We start from the raw sequence: 2,244 nt of genomic DNA, 5'->3' as shown, positions 1-2,244 counted from the left end.
AGTGCCTGAGTGGGTGGTGGCCATGGGATCCTGAGCACAGGTGAGGGCTGGCTGCAGTCAGGAGCAGGTATGCCCAGGGTCAGTAGAGAATGTCAGGGTAAAAACAGGTCCGTTGGACTTGTGAAGCAGAGGGTAGCCCTACCTCAGTGCTTCTGTGTTTTCACATACAGGCAGGCTTGTGTCCCTTACTGGACCACAGCAGGAGAGTATATATAGAGGTGGGGGAGGTGGGGGGGGTCAGGATGAGAGGGGAGGAAGTAGCCAGAGAGATGTTAGAAGTGGTGTTTATATTCCTGGGTAGGCTGGATAAGGAGGGGCCTGGTGGATGCTGAAGAAGACTGTGGGATCCTCACTGGAGGTCCCTAAAGGTTCTGGCTCTCTAAGCAGAGGCATCAGAGGAAGTGATCTGGTAGACCAGGGCAGGGTGTTCATTCACAGGTGATCAGAGAAGAAATGCTAGAAAGGATCATCATGGAGGGGCGCTGGGTTTCCTGATGCCCAGGGCATAGCTATGGGTAGGGGGGGACATACTGTGGGGAGAAGAACCTCCTTGAAGATCCAGAGTCTCTGGGTTGACAGGGCCAGGCTCCTGGACCTTGAGGTTACCTGTAGGGTTCGGAGGAATGAGGGCTGAGAGGAGGATGGGGTGTGTGACATTGTATGAGCTCTTGCAGAGATGGGGGGTGGGGGGCGGGTAGGAGTGGGGGAAAGAGGATGGCGAGAGTATTGGTAAAAGTCCCACAGGTGTGGTGGTGGGGCGGCTGGGGCAGTTGGGTCACAGGAGCACATCATTGGCCCAGCCCTTCGGCTTTAGGTTCTGAGGTGGTCTGCAAGAAAACCTGTAGTATATGCTACCTGGGAGACCGGCAGTGAACTCACTGAGACCTGTGCACTTACCAAGAAGTGGCCAATCAGCGCGCAGTCCTGTCTTCTGGAGCTTCCCTTTTTGGGGGCCGGGACTTCCTGTTAGTGTCTAATTCCGAGGGCGGGACTATGAAATCGGCCCCATCTGAGTTGAGCCGGTTTGTAACTTCCAGTTCCACTAGTGTCAGCCAGGGCTCTGCAGGGAAAGTGGTAAAAAAGATGCTTTTGTTCTGCAATCCGCGGGGCATTCGGTTTCTTTGGTCAGCAGGGGGCAATGTTGTACCATGCAGTGATCTGCTAACCTCTCCTCCGCCCAACCTCCCTAAAAAAAATTTAATCGGAACTCACCAGACAAGTCCTGTGGACAAAATGGCCAGTCCCATCCTAGGGCTTAGTTGCTCCCTTTGGTGGCAATGGCTACTAAAAATATAGGGCCGGGTCCGGTAATTTGTATTTCTCCCCTCTGAATGGGCTTCATTGGCTTTTCTCCAAGTTGTTTGTTTTTGAGCTTTTATTTACTTATTTTTAGAGAGGGGAAGGGAGGGAGGAAGAGAGGGAGAGAAACATCAATGTGTGGTTGCCTCTGTGTCTCCTAGTGAGGACCTGGCCTGCAACCAAGGTAAGTGCCCTAGACTGGGAATTGAGCAGGTGACCCTTTGGTTTGAAGGTTGGCACTCAATCCACTGAACCACACTAGCTAGGGCTCTCCAAGTTGTTTTGATCCTTCATGAAGGTATTCTTCAGATATGTTAGGCACTCAAACTTCTCACTTCAGAAAAATTTAGAGCTGATTAAACATAATAATCTAAACCACAGTCCCATCACCCACCAATGACCATGAATAATATTTCGTGATGAATATTCTTAGATGTTTTCATACTTTAAGGAGCTGTGTAAACACAATGACACTCATGTGCCATTCTCACTTCAACATCTTTTATTAAACGAGATTTTTCAAATTACTTACTTAAGAACCATTTGAGAAGACTTGAATTTTTTATTCACTTCTCTCCCTAAAATTATACATAGTGTAAAAGAGTTAAAAATTATATTTAAGCACTGATACAGAAAGCGGAAATAACTGCTGAGCTCTAAATCTTCCCACAGACAGGGGCTGTATATATTTTTTGCTTCATTTTTTTTTTTTTATTTTGCTGACCATTGTATTTTCCAGATGTCAAGGAAACACCGCCCAAAGCAGTGTATTCTCCAATATATATATTTGAGTAAATGAGCAAGTGTCTGATTTCTTCCAGATTCTTTTCTTTGTAAATAAGTCATTGTTTCATAATACTGGGATCGTACTGTCATGAACCATTTCCTACATGGCTTTCCCCCTTTTTAGTACTTTATTGTGAGCGACCGCTATGCCATCACACG

General features: G+C 47.2%; 1 long non-coding RNA gene across 1 annotated transcript; it reads right to left on the bottom strand.

The window, feature by feature from the left end:
• Nucleotides 1-520: 520 nt before the first annotated feature.
• Nucleotides 521-1,353, bottom strand: LOC123826980. Its single transcript, XR_006787157.1, has 3 exons — nt 1,213-1,353; nt 898-1,060; nt 521-606 (listed from the first exon to the last, which is right to left on the bottom strand). It is a non-coding gene; the product is annotated as an uncharacterized LOC123826980 (long non-coding RNA).
• Nucleotides 1,354-2,244: the final 891 nt, after the last annotated feature.

Source organism: Phyllostomus hastatus, unplaced genomic scaffold, assembly GCF_019186645.2.
Source record: "Phyllostomus hastatus isolate PE091 unplaced genomic scaffold, TTU_PhHast_1.1 phas_contig_1347, whole genome shotgun sequence".
In the NCBI taxonomy this organism is placed as follows: Eukaryota; Metazoa; Chordata; class Mammalia; order Chiroptera; family Phyllostomidae; genus Phyllostomus; species Phyllostomus hastatus.
The sequence above is the reverse complement of the archived record's forward strand: the minus strand, read 5'-3'. Positions and strand labels throughout refer to the sequence as shown.